Below are 17,542 nucleotides of genomic sequence, written 5' to 3'. Positions count from 1 at the left end.
TCCAATAAATTATCATATTTTCCACCCCTGTGTATAATCTTCTCATCAGATCTTGAAAAAGGTGTAACTGAGCGCTGCTTATGTTGGTATGTATGATCAACCCTAAACCTAACCTAGTTTATACCCAATGTTACATAAGATAAACAATTACTGTATTTAGTACATGAAGAACATAAATCCCATCAACATTTATAATAAAAACCAGTGGGAAGGTTTAGACCAGGCCATTATAGTTGCAGGGAACAAAATCAGAAACCTTAATTGTCCTCCTGTTTCTCAGCACAGCACAATAAAGAAGGCTGTAAGGGCTGTAGGTAACACATTTACAGAAAAATAATATAATATATATATAATATAATATATTCATGTGTAGATCGTTGATACATCGAAACTTGATATAAATGATTCTATATATTGAATACTTAGTGACAGATCATTTATGCATTTATTAATGCAACTGTGAGTATAAATTATTTTTTATGAAATGTCAGTTCCCTGACAAGATGACGTAACGTGTTTTTAGTCAATTTAAATATTTTACCTGAAAGAATGACAGAAAATTAATTCTTAATTTTAATTTTTAAAAGTTACCAGTTTATCTGTTTATTATATTAGTAAAATCATCAATGATGTCATTGCAATATATTTTATTGACTCAAGATAGACACGTATGCAAAAATATTTTGTAAAAAGATTTCATATTAAATTCTGAGTGAAAGCATTGTTAAGTATTAAGGGGGGAAGGAGGTTGTAGGTCAAATCTGTTGAGGAAATGCTTTTACGTCATGTGAAAAGATATCAAGTAGAATTTAGGTGACATATTGTACAGTTTATGAATAAATTCATCCAACTTGGCACTGGTGGTGTTACGTTTGTCAGTCTCATTTGCAAAAGTTAATTAACATTGGGTTATCCAGCTATTTGAACAGACTCTGTCAATTTGCAATTTGGTTCAAAGTAAACTTAATCAATGAAATCGTAAACAGGGCAAGATTAGCAAAATTGGTCCTCAGTGGTTCTGTAGTGTTGTCATGCCACTGGCTCAATCTTCTGAAATGAATAGAATATCATGTTGGTACAGATCTGGTAAAAGAACATTTTACACAAACTGATTAGCCATAAAATTAGTACCGTTGACAGGTACAGTGAAAAACAGTGGCACTAGTCAAGAGGGTGGATATATTGGGCAGCGTGTGAACAGTGATCTTGAAGGTGATGTGTTAAAAGCAGGAAAAATGGTCAAGCGTAACAATCTGAGCTACTCTGACATGGGCCAAATTGGCTAGAGTCAAAGCATCTCCAAAATATCAAAAATGTTGTTTTTTTATAGTAACCATAGCTAAGTACCTAACAAAAGTAGTCCATGAAAGGACAACCAGTGACAGGTTAATGGGCACCTAAGGCTCACTGCTAACATCTTGGTGCCAGATATCACAGGACACCTTCAGAGGTCCTGTGGAGACAATGACTTGAATGGTCAGATCAGTTGTGGTGGCACAATAGGGACTTACTTAAATGTTAGGCAGGTGGTGCTAATGTTATGGTTGATGTAAAAAGAAAAAAGGAACTTTTGAGTGTCCAGTATAGACACTTTGTTGACACCTTGTTTTTAACTAACATTCAACTATCTATGAAATTTAACTGAACATTAACTTGAACACAATTCTATGATTCTGGGAATTAAACCTAAACTTAAACCAAAGCCTTACATTGATCTTAACTAAAAATATAATTCCAGAACTAAATATCAAAATAAAGCAATGCAAATCTGCTTGTTTGAATCAATTTGATTCTCTATAACCCAGCTTTTGTTCACAGCTCATCTCTGTAGTCTGCTGTCTCTAGTAATTAGCCTCTTAAATATCCAAATACGAGTGAATTGGCATCCGCTCAGTTCTAGTCTTTAATCCTCCTTTGCTAAAGAGCTTGAGCAAATGTGCATGAACACTATTTGGCCTAATCTCTTAAACCTGCTACGTACTGTACAACTGAGATTCTAGATGGTATGATCTAAATTCATGCTACTCAGATTACATCATTCATAACAAACATCAGAGGATTTCTAAGCAACTGTACCCTTGTTTATAAATAATCCCTGATGTGAGCTTGTTTTATTGAATCTGATAAGTAATTACAGTTTCAAACCACTTTAGACTAGAGTTTCAGACTTTCAGACAGTTTTCAAATCAAAGTGAACTGGCCTTCCATCAACTACGAGGCCTGACCAATGAAACACATTTTTTTTTTAATACAGCGTTCTCACTACCTGAGCGCCGGTATGGCCAGTTCCATCAGAAGCACATTTCAGGTCGAGCGATGACTTTGTCTGGCAGAGTTAACGGAGTGAAATGGTTTCTCAGAGAGCCGTGCACCTCTCATAAATTTCACAGGGACTGCACACATTTCTACTGCCCTCAACATCTATTCAAGCGTTGAAATAAATCCTGTGATCTAAACTAGAGCAATGCTGACACCCATGACAAATCCTGACTCTAACATATACCACAGCCAAAAAAAGAATAAGAAGGGAAGAGGATCAAGAAAATCTGACTAACAAGTTTGGCTGGTTCTTGCACTTCTTGTTTTATACTTTTGGATGGTGCGACTTGGGAGGAAATATGTCATATTTAGGAAACCTAAAAGTTGTAAAATGTTCTTAAAGAAGTTCTCAGATAAATGTTGTATCTTAATTGCCATTAAACCTGCCATAAAATTAGCAATAACTTGTGTAAGTGAGAGAGGCGTATGGATGTCAAATCACTGCACATATGGATTATTGCTTCATTGCTTCATTATACGCTTAATAACTTTGAATGCCTTTTCTTTTGGTCCATATATTCATGGCATTAGTACTGAAACAATCACAACTGTTGAGTTCAAATGAACGTTGTATGCAAATATGAAAAGACCAGAACATTAATAAACTAATTATTAATTACTAAAAATAACAATACAGTATTTACATATATGTATCTAAAGCATCTCCTGGTTGTTGAATGTCACAGTAAATTTGACAGTTGCCTCCAGCATATGCTGCAAAAAAAAACATGTTTTAGCACCATGGACCTACTTCATGTTTGGTTCCATAAAGAATCATGTTTATAAAACATGTTTGAATATGAAGAACATTTAACTTGGTGCTGAACCTTAGAACCTTAAAACCTTAAAGAGGTTCTCCCCTCACATGGTTCTCTTACAAACAACACTGGGCCAATCTCTTTCTAGGAATTTTCTTGAATTTGTTTTTGAGAAACATCCAAACAAAAAATCTATGTCAGATTAAAGATGTGCTATTAAACTGCAGAATTGGTCACAGCTCGGCTCTTATAATGATAGATCCTACCATACTCAACTGAACAAATCCCCAATAAGAAAACACCGGGGATTGTCAGAATATTCTTGAAAACTGTGAAAGTGGATAAGGCCCATTGTTCTTAATGAAACTAAAAGAGTGTTTTTATTTAAAGGGTGTAGCACTAATGTGGTGCTAGGAGAAGTTAATGTAAACATGAATCAAAGAAATATAATAATTTAAAATGTAATACAAGCAGTTTGCATGTTAAGCCAGGTATCATTGCCAGAAACTGCAAATAATGACATATTTACTGAAATGTGGTGAACTGTATTAGATTTTAGACACATATACAACCCAGAGGCAACCCAGTGGGTGCCTTTATGTTAAGATGAGGCTCTTAAAAAACAGCATTCTCACAAGAGGCTATCTTACAAGAGGAGGAATTAGAAAAGCTTTGAGTGGGGATGACAGCTAGAGCAGGGAAAGCAGATATGGCAGCCTCATCACATGTATCTGCCTCACTCTGAGACATATCCATTAAAATTGAGCCAAGTGACCTTGACTAAATTACACTCTCCTCTGTGAGTACTGGAGGAGGCTTTTGAAATCTGTTTTGAAAACTACTGCATAATCTCAGGAAGCTCCTTTAATCTGAGACAAATTTAGACAGTGATTAATTATGTTAATATTTGCCCGCTGTTGTGCTGCAAAAGAGGAAGATTAAGAGCTGCTGTCTAGTTTTAATAATAATAATTTATGAACAGCTTAGGCCAGTAGCTGCTTCCAGTAAGGTCCCCTAATATCTACAAGTGTTCTTCTACTGAATGTATTGCCAATAGAATAGGACTCTCAAACAAATAAACATTGAATAGATGACCCTAATGGCACCATGCCTAATCCCTGCAGTAGGCTAGAGGGTATAAAGCCCCCAGCATTGAGCTGTGAAGCAGTGAAACTGTGTTCTCTGGAATGATGGTGCTCTATCCAATACTTTTGGGATGAGTTGGGATTGAGGTGGGGTGGTGATCATCCAACATCCTGACCTTACTAATGCTTTTGTAGCTGAATGCAACCAAAGCCATGCTCAGAGCAATGCTCCAAAACCAAGCAGACAGTCTGAACAGTTCTTAATACATTTGATTTAGGAAGAAACAAGAAATAAGCAAGTGTCCAAATACTTTTGTCCATGTAGTGTACTCACCATAGATTCAGTTTTACAGTTTTGATACTGTAAGCACTCTTGTCATTTTGTAATCAAGATAAAATACAGACTTTGGGTATGTTTAATATTATTCCAGTAATATTTCACATATTTCTACAGTCACTCAATAGAGGAAACTAACCCCAAAAATGTATAACTTGTAACACATGACTTTCACTTTAGTATAAATTTCCTCATTTCAATACAATGTCATTTACTCCATTAAATGTCTTCAAAGATCATGTCATATAAGCTTTCCATAATACTCATGTATCCATGGCCTGCGTAAAGAGTATAATACCCAAGCACCAGAACAAAACAGCCTAGATAATTAAACAGCCAAATGAGTCAAATGAAACTATATTAATTGCATATAACACTAAAGAACGTACCTCTGAAACATGAAACAAGGCTTAACACAATAGGAAGAGAGCTACCACTAAACAGCTAAACTACTAAAAGATATTAAGAGATCTTGATAACATATAAAGTCAATGGTCATGCATATGATATGAAGTCCATAAGTAGAAAACCTTCAACCTTGCTTTGTAATCAGCCAACAATCTCACAGAATAAGACGTGGCATAAACGTCATGTAAACCCTCAACTTCATGCCACAGTTGTTGTTTTTTTTTTACACCCTGAGCCACCATATGAACGTACATCCTCTAGACGATGAAAATTATTTGAATCCTTCAGTTTTGCCACCATATCATGAGTGCTCTTTTCATTTCCGGTACTACAGTCTGTTTTCACACATGTTCAGACTGAGAAATCCGTGAATACTCCAGTTGGGCTGTTTGGTTCTGGTACACATGCAGTGTAAAACTATTAACCTAAAATCCATCTTTCCATATTTGATTTCTTCATCAAATTTCTAGATCTTACTCTGATCTAAGAAATCGGACTATGTTGTTTACATAACCACTTGAATAATCAGAACTACAGAAATCTGATTATGAATGGATTATGTGTAAATTCACTCTTTGTCATGGTTTCATTACATCACACTACAGCATTCAGCTGACACTCTTATCCAGAGTGACTTCCATCTGAGTCATGTAAAACAGGTTGCCAAGGATCCTTGCTGGTGTACCTGTCCAGTCAGGGAATTGAACCTTAGTCTGCCATGAAAAGGTAGTGTTACCCACTACGCTATACCACTTGAACTGATTAGCTGCAACAACACAATCCAGCTCAGCAGCACAGCATTTAGTAAGTAACAGCTCATCCAAACTCTTACAGCAAGGTCTTACCCTACCCTACAACGCCACTGGACAACAGCTATTCCTCCAGTGTTAAATGAGCCTCAACAGAACACAGGGAACTCATCAGTCGCTTATGTGGTGTCACACTGAACACAAGAGCTGATTTCTGGTAGTAAGCAAATGACTTAAGCAAAGCAGGATTCAGTAGAAAACATTACCCAGAATATAGAATGCCAAAGCGGAAGAAACAGGCTTGCAGGAGCATGTGGAGCCCTGAGTTGGAGTTTCTCTACAAGGAAAAATCAATGGTGGGTTAAGTGTCTGCTTGCACGAACATCCACTGCATTTCTGCCTTACGACTCAATCAGAGTCTAATCAACACTGAGAAGCCCAGCCAGCACAATTATATTAGTGGCAGAATACCTCACTTAAACAATTACAAAGCTAAGGAGGAGAGAGCAAAAGCTTGAAAAGCAGTCCAGTTTAGCCTTTTCCTGCTCAAATATTTCATGCCATGACGTATCTTTGCTTTTGAGAAGGATATGACATGTAATGGTATTTTGAGTTTAATGGATATCCACAAGAATACTTCTGTCTTGGTGGTGATGGAAATACAGTCTAAACCTTCATTCACACTGGTCAAATGAACGACATTGATCAAAGTGATGCCGTTCAGTGTAAAAGAACCCATATTCAACATTATAAACTATAGAGACAGTACTGGGACACCTGGTCATTTATTGCCAAGTCAAGGGTATTAAAAAGTGTATCCTGCTTTTGTTGGAGTAACTGTCTCTACTATCAAAGTTAGGCTTTCTACAAGATTTTGGAGCATTGCTGTGAGGATTTGATTCAGGAATCAGTGACAAGAGCATTAGTGAAGTCAGGATGTTGGAAGATCCCCACCCCAACTCATCCCCAACTCCTCAACTCATCCCAAAGGTATTGGATGGAGCACCAACCCTCATTCCAGAGAACACAGTTTCACTGCTCCACAGCTCAATGCTGGGGGCTATATACAGCAATGGGTGCGACTTAAATTGGCCAAATGCACTGATTAGAAAAAGTGTCCACAAACATTTAAACATATAGTGCATAGCCCTGAGGTCCACTTAAGTTTTGTGGAATTTTCTGTTTTTAAGACTGACAGATTCTGACTGGTTGTCATGCATTGTGCTTTTGTGCTTCATTCAAGACACAGCCTACATTGAAACACCCCTTATAACGGCAGTGTGAATGAGTGAAGCAGCTCTGTTATGGGCTGGATAGGCAGACACATGTCAATGTGTTGGAAAATGATGCAATGACTTTGACATGGGTTGTTTCTGCAGCTTAATGTCTATGTATGGACGGGCTGGGTAGTACATTTGAACCATGTATAAACAGTATATCATGTCAACGTCTATGATTCCAAAACAGCTATGACATTTTTGTCCATGATATTGAGCTCCTTAAGATGTGACTTTTTTTTTGGCCACAGGCCATCCTGTAATGAGGTCAGTGAGTACTGAAAGACTGTCTCTCAATGCAAAAGCAAAGAAGATTGTTCTGTATTGAAAATCCCTTGGCTCTACTGAAAATCTCTTATTTTTTCATGCGTCAGATTTGGAGGTACGGGGACACTGGAAGACAGAGGCGAGGGAGACAGAGAATGTCTTACTTTGATCTGTCAAAGCGATTTCACAGCCTTCAGGACGAGTCCAGTCTTCCCAGGCATAGCTGGCATAGGCAGTAAACAGTTCCAGGGGGGTGGGGGGTGGGGGGGGTGCACAGATCCTGTAAAGGAGGACAAGATTATTTTGTAATATGCTGCCCTCTACTGGAGCATTTAACACTGCTGCTTGTGTTTGATATGACAGGCTGTTGATGCGGTAATCAATATTTCATTTTTCACTCAGCAGATGATGAAAACCGCCATATGCAATCAGGGGAAGAAGGACAACCTCGCTGTTAAATATATTCTGAGTGACTCTGAGAAACAACACAATTAATCACCAAATGACATGTATGTGTTCATCACATTTAACATGTGTTTCCTTTTTGGAGCTGATAACATAGAAATAAATGGCAGGCAGCAGGAGGAGGGTGAAAATCTACACACATAAGCAGGTAAACCACATTAGTACATCTTACTTAAACACACATTTCTTTGATTACTGGAAAATAAACAAATGGGTGGCCACTAATCCCATTTAGTGAGATGTGTATTTTAGTATAAAAATTCTAAAATAGAGCTGGTTGAAAAATGAATGTGGTTCACATCAGCTCAAAAACAGGTAATATACTGTACTGCTTGGCAAACAACCTGTTGCTGACCTCTAGTGGGGGGAAATGTAACTGCTACTTCATTTCAATACTATAATTTATTGACTAAGTGAAGCCGTCCAGAATTGACCCTAAATATAGTAATAATTAAATATAGCTGCAAGTAATGCAATCAAGTGAGTATCTGCCTGTTTGCATTCATCAACATTCATCAGCTCTTACATTACATTGTTAATGTTTGGTAGCATTGTGTGTTTACCTGTGTGTATATGTATATATTACACATTATATATATGTGTGTGTGTGTGTGTGTGTGTGTGTATATATATATATATATATATATATATATATATATATATATATATATATATATATATATATATATAATACATACATTGTATGCATACAATATATGTACATATATTTTGAATTATATGCTCATGTGCATATATTGCCATAGTTTTCTCCTCTAATGCATTCATATATGCATTTAATACTAAAGAGCAAAATCGTTTAAATCCATGGCTTTGCAATGTGCTAGATGTTATAAAAACAATTTATTAAAAAACAAGTTATAAAAACTTGGTTACCATTATCAGGGAAGTATTTGTGTACTTACGTTGTTGGCCGACAGAATGAAATTAAGTAAAGTTTGTGTTAAATTAAACCCTATTCATTTCCAGAGTTGAATTTACATATGCAGAAACTAATCATTTAGACACAGAATGTAGAACCCCATAGGCCCTGATAAAAACGAGCTGGGACAATTGAACCCATTATCTACATGTAAACTCCATCACCTGTGGAAATTAAGTGCTGATGAATTTTTGCTTTCTTGTCTTCATGAATAATTTATGCTATTAATGCATTTAATCATAAAATTGCATTGCCTTTAAATCTGCCATTTCCAGTTCCAGCTGTTGGCACGAGTTTCATTCTAATGCTTATGTTTTATGATCAGGATGTTGCTCAACGTAAATCAGCAGCCCTGCATGGGCTCAAAGGCAGCAGCCACTGATAAAGCATATTGTGCATCTTGTTATTTTCATGGTGAGCATTTATTCAGTCCACCTAGGAGTCTGCATCACCGCTGAGTGGTTACTTGGGCAGACTTAAGTGAAGAATGGGTGTGGCTGACCTTATCAGAGTGACCTCTCCAAACAAACACTGACAGCCTTATAGGCACCATTTACCATTGCTCTTTGCCAAGTAAATTGCTTTCTCCTACTAAATCAAACTATGATTAAATCAGACTGCCAGCATTGTGCATTTGATAAGAAAGCACAAAATCAATATTTAACCCTCATGAATTCATATTTTATACAACCTTGGCTGCTGAGTTGAAACGAAGACAAATCCAACATCGTTAAAGAAGGGAAGGAAATAATATTAACTAATACTATTTAACATTAACTCAGCATCCAAGCACAGCAGCAGACTTCGGCGTAGGCTGTAGGTTAAGATGTCAGGAAGACTATAAGAACAGAAAGTACATTAGGCCGTACACATTACACAGGTTGGCTCTTCTCTGAGCTGGCTCTTCCTCCCCCCGGTGACAGTGAAAACGACATGGCTTGCTTTGGAAGTGCTGCATTAGTGCATGTAAGTCTTTCCGAGAGTGCTTGGGCACATTCATTAGGTGACATGTTTTTTATGCACCAGTGCAGCAAACATAAGAAGTGCATACCGGAACTTTTGCAGTGCGGCTAAAAGCAGCTGCGCGAGCACAGGGCACGCTATCATTCCCCCCATCAGCCTAACTACACCATGCTTAACACATTAAATATGAAGAAATTACTTTGGCTTTCCGTACACTCTGCGTTTACAAACAGCTTTTCTGATTGTTCTCTCTCTCTCTCTCTTGTTCTTTCTCAATCTGTCTGCTGCACTGGACAACTTTGAAAACTTTGTACCTTACACTCAAAAAAATAAAGGTGCCTAAATGCTTGTCATCTGGTTCATCCTGTTCTTGGAAAACATTTAATTCATATATATATATATATATATATATATATATATATATATATATATATATATATATATATATAATTCAGACTCAAGTGTACTCCATTTAAGGTTATTTATTTTTGATTTTTCCAAAAAAAATACCTATATACCTAAATATCCCACCTATTTGGAGATTTATTGCTGTAGATGAGTTGTGCAATTAGAATATCAAAAACACAGGTCACTTGTGTGCCAACCTTTGTGCTTGTTCTTGTAGTAGTGACTGTGCATTACAAAAACCCTGGGAACTAGCTGGAAAACCCTAACAACCACCCGACCGCCCTATAGCAACAACAATTTGGATTATAATAGAACCTAGCAAGGTAAGGCAAACACCTGACAAAGTCTGCATTGTCTCGCAAACCCCTTGGCTATATACATCTTGTCCCCAGACCCGACTTTCATAATCATGGCCAGGGTCGCTGCCGGCCCCACAACTCTATTAATTCTGCCCAAATATTGAAGTAGTACATCTTTTAGGGCCCATTTCAGTCACAGGCCCTTCAAATCCTTCTAACTTCCCCCCTCCCCCCATACGGTGGCCCGGACCGTGGCTTCAGGGAATCAAAAGTGACTTCTTCTATTTCCTCATACTACAGAATCTTGTTGCACTGTTATTTAAGGGTGTCAGGCTGAGAGGTGCAAGCTGTCCATCTAAAATAAAGAGCAATCTTGGAATCCAGTTAATTTTGAGGATAAGAAACAAATTTAAATATTCACCTCAGCACATAATTTACCACACAGAACAGTATCCACCTGAGGCTTATTATCTGGTTGCTCCAGTAGCAGACATGTCATTATCAGATTTGCCAGAACTCAGCCATGTTTGATGGTCCAATGGGCAGCTGCAGACAGATATCATAAATCACTCCATTTATTACAGGTTATAGGGAGCCATGCTGAAATAGGATAGCTTTTAAAAGGCTAACAACTAGGTCTGTATACTTATATGTTAACAAAATCATTTTCTTTCCAAAATGTGAATGGTCAAAATGTTCTCAACAATTTAAACAACCAGAAAGAAAGGGAGAAGCTTAAAATGTAATTGAGCTTAAAATGTAAGTGGGGAAAATTAAACCATTTAAGAAACCATTTCTTAATTTTTTTAGGTAAAATATGCATCCAAAGTGTGTGGAATAAGTAAAGTAAAAACCTCACATGTTCCCCTCATTATATGCTGTGAACAAAATAATATTTATCAACAAGCACTGAAGAAGCCACCTCTGAATATTTATCCTCATCAAAAACGGGGAAAAAATGAAAATGGAAAAAAAAGGTTGTGTCATTGTGGTCATGTGCATACGTGCCTGCCATCTGCTGGGCTTGAGTGACTTTACAAAGAAAGCATAGTGACTAAGGAATGATTGTGCAAAATGGTAAGACCTAGGTTCATCAGTTTATCGTTTGTTACTATTTGCCTTAAATACATACACTCAGCGAAGAATAACACTTTAGAGACATGGAAGTGCGTCTATGTAGAGAAACACAACATTCCAAAATGCATAAAGCACTGGGCACTGTGAATTTTATAGCACTTTTAGTATGGCCACCTGTCTGAGTCACTGTACTGTGTTCAACAGACATCTGCTGTCATTTCAGATGAAGCATGTGGCCATGAAAACTCTTAAAACCGCACTGGAACATGACATGAGAACACATAGTATCTGTCCAAGGCTGGAATTCTGGCTTTGAATTGATGATTTTAGTACTATCTCTCCAAGGAGAGATATAATAATGTTATGCTGAATTCTGCATTTCTGCTTTTCTGTATTTCAACCAAAGACCAATTGTATTCTGCAAACAAGACACTACAATAAGATTTCATATTAAAATAAAATATCAAATTTGATTTCTTTCTTTCTTTTTTTTAAAACAGAGAATTAATACTGCAGTGAAATAATAACTGAAGTAAAAGAACCATTCCAAATATAACTTAAGTATACAGATGGATTTTGAGTTTAAGCTTTAAGAAGAAAGTAAACTTAATAGAAAGTTAATAGAATGTAACACACAGAATTAATTAAATAACTAAATATTGGAAAAAGAAACATCCCTGAAGCCCGTCCTCTCTAATCCAACCATCTGTACATTCCATCTTTACCTTCCACCACCCCGTCACCTCCCTTTAACCCTGTCTTCTGTCATTCCCGGCTCCACTTATCAGAAGGGGGACTGGTTCCTACCACAAAGCAGAAGTGTGAAACTAGTACGACAGTATCAGGTCAAAACCTGCATGTTTTCTGTAAGTATTCAGTAACTTAGCAAACTAAAGTGAAACTTCTTAGTTTGTTTGACTCTATTCTTCTCTTTTGTTTTTTTGTTTTGTTCACAATATTACAAACGTACTACAGAAGCGACCACATCACAAAATAAAGTTAAACGCAAAGGAAGAAGAAAGAAGATATTAGTAATTTGATGTTAATTATTAAAATGTAACATATATTAAAGATTCCTTCTTTCACAAATACACTGTAGTAAATGTACTATATTTTGAAGGTTATAATATATAATATTATTATTGTTATTATTATTATATATACTATATTATGACTCTGAAAAGGTAAATTAAAACTTTACATAGCAAATGTAACTAATTACCCTCTATTATAGTGCTTATCAACCATGTTCTAGAGCTATCTGAATTACTGCAGTGCATCCATCTAACGATTGCCTTTAGTAGTTCTTCATTAGCTGAATGAGGTGTATCAGATTTGGGTTGGAGGTGAAACCTGCAGGAAGATAGATCTCTTGGAGGAGGATTCTTGTTGATCACTGCACTCATTTTTTCATATCATTTTTTAATAAAGTTCTTGGACATAATTGTGCTAGTCTAGCTGTCTAGTGTATGTGCCTAGCTCTAGGGCATGGTGTCAGCTTTGGAAGGACAAATCCTATGGTGCCTTGCATATGGATCACACCTGTCTTGAGTAAGGAGTGGCTAAGCTCTGAGCCACATCTCGTCAAAACCTATGGCTATCTGAATGTCCAACAATTGACCAGTATTCCCTAGATACACTAGAATACTGAATGAATTCCTTGTTTTAGGGCCCCTGTCAGTCACAGGCCTTTGAAAACTTTTTTTCCCCCATGCAGCACCACTGACTCTAGGTTATGGTTTCAGCTTACTAGTACAGGGAGCGATAGGATACTTGTGGTCTTTTTGGAAGGTCTAAGTCACATGGTGCCTTGCATATGGATCACACTGTCTTGAGTAAGGAGTGGCTAAGCTCTGGCCCACATCTGATCAACACAGATGGTCATCTGAATGTCCAACAGTTTATCACTATTCCCTAGATACACTAAACTACACTTAAACACACTTAAAATACACAGTACCCAAACCATATCCAGTATGCTTTTGGGATGGTACTAAATACACTGGACATTTGATTTGCCACCTCAACTGCAGGTTTTTATAAGTGCCTGGAAAACTGTTTTTGTAGGGTGACATACATCACATTTTTAATTCATAGTGCTCCTTTAACACCACCGAAAGACATTATGAAGTGCTTTTGAGATGTCTTGAAACTAAAGCAACCATTTTCCTCCTGCAAAAAAAGCAAACCAGGATATATAGCATGTGCTTTCTATAGCTCCGTAAAGTGGTCTGCCATGTGAGTGTGATTACTGAGCTGAATGTCAAGGTAGACCAACTTCAGAGGTTGGCTACAAATCCGTATTGTAGGGTTGCCCTAAATGAATTATTCAGATGAGTCTTAGTAAGCAAAGTAAGCACATGTAAGGCTAGTAAGGCTAGATGGCACATGGATGCATTACTGCAGTGCATACATCACTGTTCTAAAGCTTATTTGTAGTCTACATTCAATATTCATCCTGGACTCTTTGACATTTCATCGCAGATGGTTTTTATATTCAGTTTAAGTGAAACTGGAGCAGAAAAAATCCAATGAATCCTTATCCAACGTCCTAATTTTCAGCTCTACCTTGTTCACATGTCTACAAAACTCTAGTCCAAAACTCTTCTGAGTCTGAAACCCCCACCCCACCCCACCCCTGCCTTCTCCAAAATCATTGTAAGCTGATGGCATGGTTCCCAATTACAAAATGTTGTGTTAACATACCATTTGATGTTCAATGAACTTCAAACTAAGGATGCTTTATTAACATTAACATCTAGTACTACAGTATGAGGTCAAAAACTGCTGCGTTCTGTAAGTATTCAGCAGAACATAACATCATTTACAGCGTTTATCTAGTACCATCTAGAAAAATGGTGAGCAGTACTGTAATGGTCTTGATCGACACTGATGATGGCAGCTTGCATTCAGCAAGTTCAGAGCTGACTCACTGAAGGAGAAAATTATGGCAGACTTATACTTTTAGATAACAGCGTGAGGTTAATTGTATGCCTATCAACGCTCCAACTCCTCCATTTTCCCTGATACAAATCTCAGCACATGTCTTAAAAATGCAAGACAATAATTGCAGCCAGAGCAGCAGCTAATCTGCTTCACATATTGCTCACATTCATTTCTTTAGGGTTCACATTTTCCACATGTGGACATCTGCAGATATGAATGTCTGATTAAAGGCATGGATATTGGTTATATATTATATACAAATATACAAAGGTCTGGACAGAGGGAGACGAGAGCAAGAGCATTAGTAAGGTCAGGATGTTGGACTCCCTTTAACATAATGCGTCTAGTTAGAATGCCTACCTCTACATAGGGGCGCTGCCATGAATTTTGGGCTTAACGAAAAGATATTACGCTGGGACCAACTCAACAATTCTGCCAAAATACTTAATTAATACATTTTTAAGGGCCCCTGACAGTGTAACGACTGAAAGTATGGTGTTAGGTGGGTGCTCTCATGGAGAGGTGAATACTTAGCTCCATTAAGAGACACGCAGGGAACACATCGTGCAGGGGTTTCAGACTCAGTTTTAATGAGCAATGAGAGCACCTCGACTTCGCTCGTCACAACTTCCCAGACAACACCAGCTGGAGAACCCAGGCTACAACCCAGCACAGTTCACCATATGCACACACTCTCCCGCGCTTTCCTCCAAACTCTCCATGCACATGCAGTAACAGGCCTTTAGAACCCCCCCCCCCCTCCCCCTCCCATACAGCACCCCTGGCTCTAGGGTATGGTTTCAGCTCACTGGTAAGGGTAAGGGTAAGATGCTTGCAGCCTTTTCGGAATGTGTCTTGAATAAGGAGTGGCTAAGCTCTGAGCCACAACTGATTACAACTGATGGCTACTTGAATGTCCACAATTTAACCAGTATTCCCTAGATATACTAAAATACACTTAAACATCAATGTACTTTACAAAGAGAAAGCTTTTAGCTTCTGGGAAGACACCCAAAAATGCAATGTTTCAATCTAGACGTAATGTTATGTTTTAGATGAAGGGCTTGCAGTTTTAATGCAGTTTTACTGTATTAAGTGCTCTGTTTAAGTTTTGGGAAAATCACACACGTCCTACAATGTAATGCAGGAGACAGATGGGACAGTGCACTGTGTCTTACCCCATTTTTCAGCCAGCAATATGCTGTTCTTGTATGATGACAAATTGCTCTCGTGGTAGACGGACAAGGCACTCAACCTGCTGTGCTCGCCGCTTTTACGCCTGGAGGGGATCCAGAGAAGGACAGGCTCTCTCTCATCCAGACCGTGAGCACATGCATGGGCAGTACTCACATATACACTCTTAAAAATAACGGCTCGTCTTGTCTTGGATGTACAGATCTAGGAGAAACTTTGAACAGGTATTGAATCCTTACATTCTTTCCTCAAAAAAGGTTCCTCAAAATAGCACATCTTATTCACAAAATTATTCTTCAAAGATCTAATTACTGAAAGAGAATTTTTTGGTATGTCATGTTACTTTTTTTACGTTTAAACATGTGCTGCAGAGGCACAACTGGTGCACACTGATGTCTTTTTAGATTAGATAGATATCATTACTAATGAGATATGATGGAGGCACCCAGGAAAGTCAGCATGATGCACTAACCGTTGGCCTTTCACCCCAGCCACTCACAGCAGATTGGCTCATAAGACCAGTTCTCTGTATGCCACGGATGGCCAAAGGGCCTGGCATACAGTGGTCACATAGAGCCTGGTGGGGTTGAGCCTTATTGCATCAGACTGGCCAATAACAGCTATGACTGTTTGTGTTTAAAGCTCAGTCCAGCAGTTGCTGTAGCAATCACAAACATAATATTGAGGTAGAGAGTTCATTTTGTCTGCCCAGCTGTGCTCTGCTAGTGGTGCTAGCAAACTGCAGCACTCTCTTATGAGGCATTGGCTTTATGTATGGGTTAAACTTGTGTATTACACTGAAATTTGCTTTCACAAAATTTCAAATGATTCATCAAATATATCAATAAAAAAAGAACATTTGTCAAATGATTCAGGTCTTTTCTGGGTCTAAGGGGTTAAAGTAGTTAGGAAAGAAAGATTTAATTACATTAGACGTTTTTTCAAAGCTCAGACACTCTCAGAATTATCTGAATCTTTCATGCAGACTTGTCACCAGAGCAAAAATAAAGTCGAGGAAGTTGTCTTGAGTTAAAAAAAAAAAAAAAAGACAGGAAGTTGTTAGGAAGAAGCTAGACTCCACAGGCTACTCGTGGTCAGATCAGTTCATAATTCAGCATAGTGCATAATATGTCTCAACAAACTTTGTGCAACATGAATTATTGCTTTGCTATTCTATTATGGACAGCCTGACAATACAAACAACGATGAATAAAAGACTGTGTGTGGGGTTGTGGGGGGTGTTAGTTATAATGTAGTATGTGGTGAGGGCAATGCAACACTAGAAAGAATAAGGCACAGCAAAGAGTCTATAATGTTATCCCAAGCTATAGGCTACTCTTTATACATGTGTTCAACAATAATATACACGGATAGAGGATAGATGGTTATTTACGCATAGTGTATGGAATTTATTTGGCCTTCATATTGAGGGGTGTAGCACCTTTGCTCCTTGGGCAAACTACTGACTGAAGTAGTAAAATCTTTAATGGGAAACAGTAGACTTTAATCATTTGAACAGAAGCAGCCTGCCAAGAACATTAAGGAAATATTACAACCTCAAAGTATTTAGCATGTTGTTTTATTTATGGAGTTTGTGTTTAAGCCTAAGAGCTGACAATCAAGAAAGTAAGTGTGCTTTAAATCATCAGTCTATGTAGTAGACTGTCTGTAGTAATGAATTAATTAAAGTTAGTACAAAAAGTCAAAAGAGAAAATTTTGATTTTGAATTGAATTTCAGTTGAATTGAAATACTATGCTTCCTCATCAGCCTTTGCTTTTTACAAATGACTGCAAATGTTGCCACCAGCTTCAGTTCCTACAGTAATCTTTAGGCTTTAGACCTGTTTTCTGAAAGAAATAGTGTGAAGAAAAAAAGTAGGGATAACAGACTGACAATGAAACTGATTATTTAAGACTCTCATTATTTATTATTTCTACAAAAACAGAGAAAGTCAAAATAACAAACCAAAATCACTTTTCAATCTAGAGCATTTGGATGGTCCCCCAGCTAGAGAGAGCCCCAGTTAATCAAGTCCACTATTACCCACA

This window comes from Salminus brasiliensis, chromosome 10 (genome assembly GCF_030463535.1).
Source record: "Salminus brasiliensis chromosome 10, fSalBra1.hap2, whole genome shotgun sequence".
NCBI lineage: Eukaryota > Metazoa > Chordata > Actinopteri > Characiformes > Bryconidae > Salminus > Salminus brasiliensis.
Note: the sequence above shows the minus strand (reverse complement) of the source record.